Consider the following 14,088-nt stretch of genomic DNA (forward strand, 5'->3'; position numbering starts at 1 on the left):
AGACACCCCTACAGCCCCCATAATTCCAAGGACTGCAACAAGCTCCATGCTATGGGACCAGAAATATCTCGCCTTCTTCAGGAATTTCCCGAAGTAATCAAGAACGATCTCCAGCATGAACTAACACACTGCAAAACACCCCATCAAGCATCACCTCATCACATATGAACCTCCAGTGCATGCGCGTTTCAGACAGCTGGCTCTAGACACAAACTAGCCTGCACAAAGTAATTATTTCAATTATTCCAAGACATGGAAGAGGCAAGAATGTGCCAGAAAGCCTCCAGCCCATGGCACATAATCATAATCAATTTAGTCTGCAAACACAGAGGGCATCTCCCTTCTAGATGGTCCCTAAAGGAGACAGAACATAATCAATTTGGTCAGCAAACAGATATTCCCAATACAACCCACAAGTCCACGTCATGGTCGAGCGTTTCCATTGCCTCCTTAAAGTACTGCTCACCCCCAAATATCATGATGGAAGGTGGAAAAAGGATATACTATGAATCCTTTATGACTGAGAACAGCTTCACGCGTAGCACTCAGTGTTTCACTAGCGGAGGCATTACACATAAAATAGTTATCAATACCCACAGACAAATTTCAGAATCCGAATGAATCCACCATGCCCTCTGTCATCCGTAAAGCAATAGAATAAATTCTTCCGGCAAAAAAAAAACATACACTTCAGCCAAGAAATCCTATGCACCTACAGAGCTAAAATGTACCAAATATGCGTTCGTCAGCCTATATTCACCCCAACCCCCCGGTCACCCTCATAATCCAGACCTCATTGCCTACTACAGCGAAAACAGAAGTTTTATAAAATATCAGTGGAAGTCACAACTACCTGAGTATCAAGAGACAGGCTTAAACCAGATTACATCCCAGAGGATACTTTAATCACCCAAGTCCTTTTTTTTTGTGAGGAAAGCATTGTAAGAACAGTTACCCAGCATATCGCAGTGATATGCTGGCCACCAAAACTTGACCTCCTGTGGACAGCATGAAAATGGTCATACAACAAATACAAAACCATGTCGAAGATATTTCTGTTTATTCTAGGAACGACGGCACTTTATCCTAAAACAGAAACTAACTTCAATTAATGAATATTGTAAGCTTTTAATTCAGATGATTCAAATGGTTTTGTTCCTGTAAATAATATGCAGTCCAAGTGTTTACCATATGTGCAGAAACACACCTGGATTGTAATCATACACCTTTTTAGAGGTAGATATTTCCTTTTACCTTTCCGCTCATAAGGAGTGGCTTTATGCCAGATTTCTGTAGAAACAAACCATTTAATCCCAGTCAGCATTTCTGGCCAAACCATGACCAGCAAAGTATGGTGACTTTTTTATATTTCCTTTCAGATATACTATCATCAAAATACAGTACCAAAGTCTTCCAGTCATGGGAAAATTTATTTTTTTTAGAAAGCTCCTTCCAGTTATTACAAATATGATAAAGTTTGTGAATATAACACTAGGGGGGATATAATTAACTAGTCAAAGAGGTAGGAGTTTTGAATTATCATACTATTTACAGTACATAGATTGCGATTGACATAATGGATTGACTCTTCTGATTCTTCAATACGTGGTTCCAACCAGTTTCTCTTACAACACAAAATGAAGCTCCTGATACAATCATTGTTTATTGATAGTTTCACATTCTGAAGATTTTTTCCATTTGATTAACGATATGGCATATCACCAGGAACTTTACCTGTTTGAGTATACCACACTATTATTTTCCCAAGGAACGCGACTCCTCCGAGTATGCCATATGATATTTCCATAGGAAAGTAGCTCCTTGGAGTATGTCATATGACATTTCACAATTAACTCAACTCCTTTGAGTATGCCATATGACATTTCCCAAAGAACTTGACTCCTTAAGTTATAGCATTTTACATTTCCCATTGAACTTAAATTCCTTGAGTATGCCATATGACATTTTCCTATGAACCTAACTCTATTGAGTATGTCATAAGACATTTCATGTTGAACTTACCGTCATAAGTTAAAACTTACAGCAGTTGTTTTCATGCTAAGCAGATTGACATAAGTCTCTCTTCCTAGAGTATATACGATAGATGTTTCTACATTGTTACTGATCTTAAAGTATTTAGTATTTTTTATACATTACTTCTAATATATGTTTTATTTATTTCCTTTTCTCACTGGGCTGTTTTCCCTGTTGGAACCCGACTTGTAGCATTCTGCTTTTCTAACTACCGCTGTAGCTTAACTAGTAACATGGAACTTTACTTCCCTGAGCATGCCATATACCATTTTGTGTGGATGTTAACTCTTTTGAGTAGGCCATATAACATTTCCCAAAAAACTCAACTCTACTGAGTATCCAAAATGACATTTGCCTAGGCGAGGAACTTAACTCGTTTGACTATGCCTTATGACATTTCCCGAGGAACTTTACTCCCCTTAGCTCCTCTTATTAATATATTTTCCGAGGACCTTAATTCTATCAAGAATGCCACATGCCATTTCGCAAGGAACTCGGCACTATTGAGCAGGCCATATGACATTACCCAAGGGGAGAAAATTAATTCTTTTGACTATGCCATACGACATTTTCCGAGGAACTTAATTCCCTTGAGTATGCTAAATAACATTTCCCCAAGAATTTTTTTTCTCTTGATTATGCCACATGAATATTCTTAGGTAATTGAACTCCCTTGATTAGGCCCTATGATAGTTTTGGGAAACTGACCTCTGATTAGTATGCCATATGGCATTTCAAGTGATACTTATATTAATGAAGAATATGTTTGGAGCAACTATACTATAGTAATACTTGAGCATATACCCAGAATTGGTCATTTTTTAAGGTGCTAAAACTTTGAAAATAACTAGAACATGTACCAACATATTTACATTATATTTCGTCATTAACCATTAAATGCTTCACTGACCAACAGCTAATCTCTAGTTTGGCCAAAAGTGCCTATTTTGAAGCTACAAATCTTAGCTGGAAGAATGAATAGGAAAAGATAAATGACGCATTAACTAATCGGTATACTCAATTGGGTGATTTAAAGTCCTAAAAAAGTTCAATTATTTTTAAAGTAATAATGCGCTCGGTTTTCCTTGGACATATCGCAGCTTACTTAATGCAAATTTCCAAGCGCACTAGAATTCTAATGCAATATGTTTCCGATTTAGCACAATAAACTTACATTGATGGAGAGGGAGAGAAGAAAAGAGAAACCCGTTCAGAGGAGGGTTGAGTCTAGAACTGTCGAAGCGTTGAAAGGTTTTTGATTAAACTCTATCAGGAAGAGTTAGCACGAAAAGAGGCTCAATACGTATGACAGGAACAAGTCCCTCGAAGATAAAAGAAAAGAAAAAAAAGCAGCAGCTCTCAGTTATTAACGATCACTGGAAGATCTTTTTGAGCTTTATTCAAATATCTTTTTATATTTTGTTCATTTTGTTCATTTAGAATGATATATTGTTAATTTATTCTCATTATTTATTTATTTCCTTATTTCCTTTCCTCACTAGGCTATTTTTCCCTATTGGAGCCCTTGGGCTTATAGAATCTTGCTTTTCCAACTAGGGTTGTAGCTTGGCTAGTAATGATAATAATAATAATAATACTGTATCAGGAGACATTTAGAATATTGAGGAGAAAAATTATATTGTTTGGGATCGTTGTTTGTTAATATCATTATTAGTAGTTGTAGGAGTATTATTATTATTATTAGTAGTAGTAGTAGTAGTAGTAGTAGCAGTAGTGTAGGAGTGTTCTATTATTATTATTATTATTATTATTATTATTATTATTATTAGTCGTCGTCGTAGTAGTAATAGTAGTAGTAGTAGTAGTAGTAGTAGTAGTAATAGTAATAGGAGTAGTAGGATTAGGATTCTATTAAAGCTAGCAACATTGTCAGGGACAACAATGAGAAAAGTAACGTAGTTTTATTGGCATTGCTGTGATTAAATCCGATGACCTGATAATGCTTTCGACGGAGAAATGTCAGTTAAAGCTGACCTTGATTGCGTAACTAGAATTCACTCAAACTCGTTCGTAGATTGTAATCTCATTCTTTCGTAATCTCGCATCAAAATAAATATTTACTCGGCTTTGCAACTACTGAAACAGAAAATATTTGCACATGGAGCACAGAAAAAAAAATATAAACGTTGTAAATGAGTGTTTACTGGAGCCTTGTGCTTTCTGCAATTTCAAATACTTGTATAACCTTTTTTTCCAGTATGCTATCTGACAGTGATATAGTATTTGTCTTTATTTATGTATGTACATATATGTATATATATATATATATATATATATGTGTGTGTACTGTTTTAATATATATATGCTATTTGACATATATTTGTCTATATATATATATATATATATATATATATATATATATATTCTATATATTTATATATATATCTAGTGTATTATATATATATATATATATATATATATATATATATGCACATATATATTCATATATATATATATATATATATATGTATATATATAAATGCATATATATATATATATATATATATATATATATATATATATATATATGCACTACTCTGTGGTAAAGGTGTAAGAATACTGCCACCGTATGTCCTCCGGGCCGTAGAAAACGACTAAAAGGACAGCTTCGGCCTTGTAGTCTTACTTTTTAGCAATAGGCTAGGCCCACTGCCAATAATTTTAGAAACTGCTGCCTTGCAGTTGGACTATTTAATCAAAGGCTAGGCCTACTGCCAATAATTTTAGAAACTGCTGCCTTGCAGTTGGACTATTTAATCAAAGGCTAGGCCCACTGCCAATAACTGTGGATGATAACTCCAAGGGCATGTGATCTTAAAAACCCTCTGTCAAATTTTGAACCATGCCTGATGCTATCAGGTGATTAAAGGGTGGTAGAGTGGCACGAGACTTTGGAAAGGGTTGGTTTGAGGGTAGATATGGATAAGTCTGGAGGTATGGTGAGCTGTAAGGAAGGTAGGGACAGGATTGCCATACATGAAAGGAGAGACACAGTTATGAAATATGTAGAACAATTTCCATACTTGGGATCTGCTATAAATCAGGAGGGAGGATGTAAGGCTGAAGTTGAGAATAGGATAAAAGCAGCATGGGAAAAGTGAAGGGAGGTAGCAAGATGCTATGTGATAAGAAAATGCCAATCAATGTAAAAGTCAAGATCTATAGCACAGTGTTAATTTATGGATCAGAAACTTGGGCTTTTAAGATGAAAAGAGGAAGCAAAGCTTGAGAGAAAAGAGATGAGAATGCTGAGGTCGATTATGGGAATATGACTGCTTGAAAAATTGGAAAATGATGAAATGAGAAGAATGGCAGGAGTAGTAAAGATTGCAGAAATAAGAGTGTCACGACTGAGATGGTGTGGGCACGTGTTGCGAATGGATGGTATTGAGGGAGTGAGGAGTGATTGGGAGGAACCTGTTAGGGGGAGAAAATCAAGAGGGAGGCAGAGAATTAGATGGCGAGATAAGGTGAAGGATGTCATGAAGAGAAAAGGTATAGTGGAAGAGGATGCCTTTGATAGAAGGCACTGGAGAGGGCGCATCAGGCAACCGACCCCCCCCCCCCTTAATATAAGAGTAACGGTGGGGAAGAAAATATATATATATATATATATATATATATATATATATATATATATATATATATATATATAAAATAGAGAGAGAGAGAGAGAGAGGGAGAATGAGAGAGAGAGAGAGAGAGAGAGAGAGAGAGAGAGAGAGAGAGAGAGAGAGAGAGAGAGAGAGAGAGAGCTAAAATTAGAGCATGGTGCAAATTATGGGGTATGAAGTTGAATCCAAACAAAACTCAAAGTATGATTGTAAGTAGGTCGAGCACAGTTGCTCGTCAACATCCGGATCTCAGCATTGATAATGTTTCTTCAACTCTGTATGACTCTTTTGAAATTTTAAGTGTGATTCTCGACAACAAATACATTAGGTCTGTCTCTTCTTTAATTGCACAAAAAAATGGCTTATTGAGAAAGTCTTTTAAGATTTTCGTTGATCAGTCTATTGTCAAGAAGTGTTTTAATTTTTTCATTTTACCTTGTTTCGAGTGTTGTTCTCCTGTCTGGTGTTCAGCTGCTGATTCTCATCTTAATTTTTTGGATAGGAGCTCAGTCTATTAAATTTCTTATTCCTGAACTAGATGTTAATCTGTGGCACCGTCGTTCAATTAGTTCGTTATGCATGTTGCTTAAGACTTTGCATAATTCTGACCATCCTTTACATCCAGATCTTCCCGGGCAGTACCACCCTGTTCATGATAATAGGTATGAAATTAATTTTAATAGTCAGGCCTTCCCCATCACGAGGCTCAGTACTACACAGTATTCTAAAAGTTCTATTCCTGTTATGACCAAGCTGTGCAATGATCTTCCTAATCGGGTAGTTGAATCGGTAGAACTTCAAAAATTCACACTAGCAGCAAATGTTTTTATGTTGAACAGACTGACATAAGTCTCTCTTTATTTTTATTATTGTTACTGTTCTTAGAATATTTAATTTTAATTTTTTTTATTTCTTTTCATACAGTTTATATATTTCCTTATTTCCTTTCCTCACTTGGCTATTTTTTCCATGTTAAAGCCTTCGGGCTTATAACATCCTACTTTTCCAACTAGGGTTGTTGCTTGGCTAGTAATAATAGTAATATATATATATATATATATATATATATATATATATATATATATATATATATATATATATATATATTGTACCGCACGTGTTTAACACACGTTCGTACACTGTCATGGGATTTTCTTTTTTAGTGTATATCGTACATCTTGTTCTACAATTCACTGTTAACACAACCTGTTTTAGCCTGTCTGTGCAAGAATTATTCTGTTTGAATTTCTTTACCTTCTTTTCCTGAACATGTTGCATATAAACTCGCTATTTGTTGAAATAAAGGTAGTTGCATTCACCTTGCCCCTCAGTTACAACATAAAGGTTCTCCCACACAATTGGTTACCACTTTATGATTTGCTCCCTCCTGCGTCCCCCCTCACTGCTGTGCCGTACCATTTGATGATGCCTCCCACCGAACCTGACTTCAACACATGCGCCATTAATGAAACTGCCGGCCTTCGCCAGCTGAGAAGCGTTCGCCTGGTTCCAGCATGCCAAAGTCCACTTTCGCATCACTCACCATTGCCAACTGCCCATGTAGCCAAGCTTTTTCAGCTCTGTCAACAGCCGTTGGGAGACCAAAATCATTTGCATGCTTTCAGGGAAATGACTATTATGACTCACCTGCAACCTTCTCTCCTCGTGAAGTGAATCTACTTCATGCCTTTTGGCTATGCTGCCTACCCGAACCTGTACGAGCTGCCATCCCCAATGTCGATATTTTTTCCATGAAGGACCTGATGACCAAAGTTGACGCCTTTATGTGCTGCCACTTCACCACCTTCAGGACCTCTATCAATGCCTCCAGTCCTGACAAAGAGGAGAACTATTCAACATTGACCAAAGCTGACATGAATGCGGTAGGACACAGACCCGCACCCTGTGACATGCCGGAGAGGCGACAAAGCCGCCACTACACACATACCACCCCTCGCATACGCCCCAACCAATGGCCTCTCCAACCACTTACTGACGACCATTGGCCGCAGTTATGCTACTATCACTCCAGATTCAGGGTTGCTGTAAAGAAATGTGCGAATGGTTGTCAGGGGCCAGATAGTTTTGCAGCTGCTAAACAGACGTTTGCAGGAATAGAAGGAAGGGACCTTTTCCAAAAAACTCAAACCCATGATCGTCACCCTTACATATCGTCCTGAGTTGTTAAGGTATTCCCATTAATGTTAATTCCTACATTTTCCCAATATCAGTTCTTAAATACTTGCTATAGCATGCTGTGCACAATTTAGGAGAGATGAAGTCTTCCTGTCTAACTTTTTTTTCAGTCAGAATTTTCTCACCATCATTGCATAGTTTTAGGACTGCTGTATGAGACGTATAGATGTTTTTAATTGTTCTAACATAAGATTCATCTGTTCCTTGTCTTTAGGTACCCTGACACTTGCACGAATTTGTGGCACGCATTGTCACGACTGGAGTCGTGAACTGGCGTGAACTCGTCGTGAACTGGAGTGAACTCGTCGTGAACCTATCGTGACATCGTGGCATGTCGTGACGAGAATTTTGAAATGTTCAAAATTTTGGTCACGACAAAATTTCGTGAACGTGGCGTGAACTATGCGCGAACTGTTCGTGAACTCGTCGGGACGATGCGGGAAGTGTGCAAACTATGCTAAAACTATGCATGAACTCGTCGTGCCAGTTCGTGTCAATGTGGACAGGTGAGCTGTGATTCTGAGGTATTTTTTTTTTTTTCCAGTTCGTGCCACAAAATGTCACGACTTGCCACGACAAATTCGTGGCAAAAAGTCGTGCAAGTGTCAGCCAGGCATTTGAAGTGCTTTCATAACTGCTTGACAGAATGAAAAGCTTTCTCATAGTCTATAATTGCCATACATAGTGGTTTATCATACTCTGTTGATATTCCTATTAGCTGGTTAACTACATGGATAAAGTCATTTATTGAATAACCACCTCTAAATCCTGCCTTCTCTCTTGTTTGATTAAAGTAACTGTCCTTCTATTCGGTCCAATATGATCTTGGTAAATATTTTATATATTGCAGAGAGTAAACTTATTGGCCGGTAATGTTTCAGGTCTTTTGTGCCTCCCTTGGGAATTTAGTATAATGATAAAGTTTTTCTAAGCTGTAGGTATAGAGCATTCTTGCAGACATTTGGTGTAAAGTTCAGCGAGTTTTATTACTATGAAATCTCCCCCATCTATTATTAAATCAATTGCCAGACCATCTTCGCCTGATACTTTGCCTCTTTTTATGCCTTTGAATGATTTATGTACTTCTCCTATTTCTACTTTTGGTACAGGCTCAGGTGTTTCATTATTTTTATTGATAAAGTTATTTCATATATCACTATTATATAGCATTGTATAGAAATCCTCCTTTTTTTCATTCCGTCTCTTTTGTTGGCAATATTTTCATTTTTCATCTTTTAAAGCAAACATCTGTTGGTGCCCTGTTTCATGTTTTCTTATCATCAATTTGATGCTTCTTCCTTTCTTTAGTGTTTCCTTAATTTTGTTCTGATTGTCTCTACGAATATTTTGTGTTTTTAGTTGGTTTATTGTTTTGAATATTTCTTCTAATTCTATTTTATCTCTCTTGGATTTTATCTTCATTTCCAATTTTTTCATTTATAGGTATTTGATGTTTTCTATGATCGTCTTTTGTAATTTTTCCATCTATCTCTTGTGCTGATTCTAATACAAATTTTGTTAAATTACTATTAATTTCTTCTTTACTTGTGTCCATTTCACCATTTCATCATGTAGCTGGTAATACCTATTTTGTATTTCTAAACTAAACTTATCAGATTTTTCTCTTATTACAGGAATATTTATTTTCTTTTTTAAGTTAGTTTTTATCTTTCTTTCATTAGGTCTAGCAAAAATTTTACTTTTCACCATTCTATAGTCATTCGACTTTAACTTGTTTAACACTGTTACATCCTTAACTAAATTAACTTATTCGATGAGAATAATATCTCTTTTGTTTGTCGTTTCTGTATTTGGGCTTCCCCATGTGCGTTTTCTTTATTCATTTTATAAAAAAAAGCGTCCATGATTGTTTCTTTCAGTAAATTCTACAAGCATGTCTCCTCTGTCATTGCTTGTGCCCACTCCAAATTTACCTACAGCTAATTCTCCTCTCTTGTTTAGATCTGCTTTAGAATTAAAATCGCCCTAAACAAATGTATATTGAGTTTTGTCTTTTCAAAGATATTTTTAGATCTTCGTGTAAAAATTATATTTCTTCCTTTGTATGGAAGGTAGGTAGTAGCTAGAGAGTTATGGGGTTCTTTGACTGGCCAGACAGTACTACATCGGATCCTTCTCTCCGGTTACGGTTCATTTTCCTTTTGCTTACACACACACACACACACTCGCCGAATAGTCTGGTGTATTCTTTACATATTCTCTTCATACACCTAACAACACTGAGATTACCAAACAACTCTTCTTAACCCAAATGGTTACTGCACTGTTATTGTTCAGTGGCCACTTTCCTCTTGGTAAGGGTAGAAGAGACCCTTTAGCTATGGTAAGCAGATCTTAATGGAGAAGAACACTCCAAAATCAAACCATTGTTCTCTAGTCTTGGGTAGTGTCATAGCCTCTGTACCATGGTCTTTCACTGTCTTGGGTTAGAGTTCTCTTGCTTGAGGGTACACTCGCGCACACTATCCTATCTTATTTCTCTTCCTCTTGTTTTGTTAAAGATTTTATAGTTTATGAAGGAGATATTTTATTTTTCCTTGCCTCACTGGGCTATTTCCCTGTTGGAGCCCCTAGGCTTATAGGATCCTGCTTTTCCAAGTAGGGTTGTAACTTGACAATTGATAATAATAATAATAATAATAATAATAATAATAATAATAATAATAATAATAATAATAATAATAATAATAGAATGTTGTTGGTGCATATTTTTAAATGATCTTCAGTTTTTACTTATTTAGTTTGATAATCATTCTACAATTCTATCACTGATGCTATGAAATTCTTCTATGTTACCTGCAAATCTTTTATTAAAAAGAAAACCCATTCCATTTCCTTTGTTCCTTTTATGTCGCCTTGGACAAAATATATGACGCTCTTTTAACTCTATATAAGAATTCCCAGTTCTTCTAATTTCACACAGTCCTTTTAAAGCTCAAATTATTTATTTCAGCTTTTCTAGTAACACAGCAAAATCTTCCCTTGACAGAGTCCTGGGATTATACATTGCGAGGTTCAGTTTCCATAGGTGGCCTGTTCTAGTCCAGATATATATATATATATATATATATATATATATATATATATATATTTATATATATATATATATTTATATATATATACAGTATATCTATATATATACAGTATATCTATATATTTCTATATATACCGTATCTTTATGTGTGTATATATATATATATATATATATATATATATATATATATATATATATATATATATATATATATATATATACAGTATATGTATATATGTGTATATATATATATATATATATACAGTATACCTATATATATATATATATATATATATATATATACAGTATACCTATATATATATATATATATATATATATATTTATATATACATATATATACAGTATATCTATATATATATATATATATATATATATATATATATATATTTACCGTATACATATATATATATGTATATATATACAATATTATATATATGTATATGTGTACATGTATATATATATATATATATGTATGTATAAATATACTATATCTATATATATATGTGTTTGTGAGACTTTTAAATATTTCTTTTGTTTTACAAGTGACCAAGACCAAAAAAAATGCAGTTTTTTTGGCATACACACGATCAATCATATTCAAGACTGGCATTCAAATATGTTTTATGCAAAGACAAAAATGTTATGACTGGTGGAGGGATCCCTTTGCAAAGTTTAAAAAATCAAAATCGCAGACAATGATGACTAAAAGCATATAAATGTGTAAATAGTATTATCTGCAACAAGAATGCTGGGCTTTTGCAATATTTCCTAGATGGAATATACATTCTTTTTTTTTTATTTCGTTTCTTGTAAATGAAATATTTGTACTAATATTTTTATATGTCAGTTCATCTTTTTGGGGCATTTTTAAGCTTTAATTTTCCTTCCCAAAAACATATTTTATTGATATATGTTAACTCTCTTTATACTAACTGTTGAACGGTTTAGTATGTATTAACATGATTATTTAATCATGCCTACATAAATATAGATATACTGTGCAATAAGCTTTAATGGTATTGAGAGAGTGTTTTTAAACTCCAAATCCTTTCTGAATAAATGATATACTATTCTTTTGATGGAATATTTTACACTATATTTTGTTTTTAACATTTTCCAAAATCCTTTCTTGAGCTCCCACGTTAAATGATACATGTATGAAATCCTTACATTTATCATAAATACTTTGTTGACATTTAGCAAAAAAAAAAAATCCTTAGGAAATATTTTTTCCAGTAATTGAAATACGTTTTTTCTTTAGATTTAACTCTTCGCCAATATTCCTTTATAAGTATTTTTGTTTGACCTCGATGTGTGTCTCTTATGACAAAAATATATTTTAGCGTTCTTACAAGGTGTATATATCTCTTTCAGAAAAAAAGTTTAAAGGTTTCTCGTAAGAAAAAATTAATAGAATTGTTTTTATAGGATCATGTTCAATTCTAAAGCATTACTAATGGTTTCCTAGAGTTTACGTAAATTGAATCGACGCATTTATTTTCATTTTGATTAATAAGTTGAACCTTTTTTATTTTCACTATTGCAAGTATGAAATACTGCTATAGAAAATATGAATTGAACAAAGTATTGTTTAGTAAATTAATGCACATCATATAGTTTAGAATGCAAGTAGATTTATGTTCTTGTTTGCTGTCAATCTTTTATTAATATGCATTGACTTCAGGTATTTCATAAGTGTGAACATTCATTAAAGCCAGCAATAATAATAATAATTGGTCAATTACCCTTCTGGATTGTTGTGGCCTAATTGGTAACGTCTCTGCCTGGCAATCACGAGACGGGGGTTCAAATCCCGCTCAGACTCGTTAGTTCCTTTAGTTTCTGCAGCCTTACCATCCTTGTGAGCTAAGGATGGGGTGTTTGGTGGAGTCTGTAGGTCTATCTGCTGAATCATCAGCAGCCATTGCCTGGCCCTACATTGGTACCAGCTTGGGTGGAGAGGAGGCTTGGGCGCAGATCATATGATATATGGTCAGTCTCTAGGGCATTGTCCTGCTTGCTAGGACGATGTCACTGTCCCTTGCCACTGTCATTCATGAGTGGCCTTTAAACCTGTAATCATGCACATGCGTAAGTAAGACTTTCCGTCATTGGCATTACTTTGCGAGGTATGATAAGTGGTAGGTATCTTCAGATATAACTGATAAATTTTTTTTTATGAAGTTATAATTGTGGCTTAAGGTTGTAGATAGATTTTAGGTAAATAGATCCAAATAAATATATCTTAAGTGTGGCAGTTAAACAGATATATATACACACTCGCGCACACACAAATATATATATATATATATATATATATACATATACATATATATATACATATATATATGTGTATATATATACATATGTATATATATATATATATATATATATATATATATATATACATACATACATATACTGTATGAAGAGTAACATGGATACGAGAGCTAACTAAAGTAAAGGATATTATAACAGCATGTATGAAAAAGAAATGGACATGGGCAGGATATATAATGCGAATGACAGATAATAGATGAACATTAAAAATAACAGAATGAGTCCCTAGAGATCGGAAGAGAATCAGGGGAAGCAAGAAAGGATGACGACTAAGAAAATCTGCTGCTATAGACTGTTATAGAGAGACCATAGACATGTGCAAGTGGAAGGACATGTCTGAGGCTTCGTCCTGTAGTGGACTAGTTACGGTTGATGATAATATATATATATATATATATATATATATATATATATATATATATATATATATATATATAGATAAATTTATATATATGTATATCATATGTTTTTTAAATTATATATATATATATTATATATATATATATGTATATATATATATATATATATATATATTATATATATATATATATATATATATATATATATATAAATATTTATATATGCATGTATCTTTGTATTTTATAATTTCATATATACGTGTATATGCGTGATTGAAAATACACACGAGAGCGAAATTTCCATGAAATATTTAGACTGCGTCTTTTTAAAGTTCATTAATTTCGTATTGAAATGGGTCATGAAATATTACGTTTGTGAAATTGCAATATAATGCGAAAATTATCATTTACGGGTATTTCATGAAAATTTGCATTTACATATGAATCA

The sequence above is a fragment of the Palaemon carinicauda genome, chromosome 35 (assembly GCF_036898095.1).
Source record: "Palaemon carinicauda isolate YSFRI2023 chromosome 35, ASM3689809v2, whole genome shotgun sequence".
Classification (NCBI taxonomy): Eukaryota; Metazoa; Arthropoda; class Malacostraca; order Decapoda; family Palaemonidae; genus Palaemon; species Palaemon carinicauda.